Below are 245 nucleotides of genomic sequence, written 5' to 3'. Positions count from 1 at the left end.
CGTTATTTTTATTATTCCATTTTTATTATCCCGAAGCACAATTTTTATCCTTCGCTTGGAAAAGTTAAAAATCAGTATACAGAAGTCATGACCTGATTCGTGTGAAAGCTCGGGAGGAGGTTCACGTGACGCGAAAGGATTTTCGCTGACGTAATCAGCCACCCCACACGAGCCCCATATTGACCAATCGGCTTGAAGAACTACCGTTGTTCGCCCATGCACCGCTGTTTTAATATAACCTCGCC

The sequence above is a fragment of the Apis dorsata genome, unplaced genomic scaffold (genome assembly GCF_000469605.1).
Source record: "Apis dorsata unplaced genomic scaffold, Apis dorsata 1.3 scaffold_73, whole genome shotgun sequence".
Taxonomy (NCBI): Eukaryota; Metazoa; Arthropoda; class Insecta; order Hymenoptera; family Apidae; genus Apis; species Apis dorsata.
The sequence above is the reverse complement of the archived record's forward strand: the minus strand, read 5'-3'. Positions refer to the sequence as shown.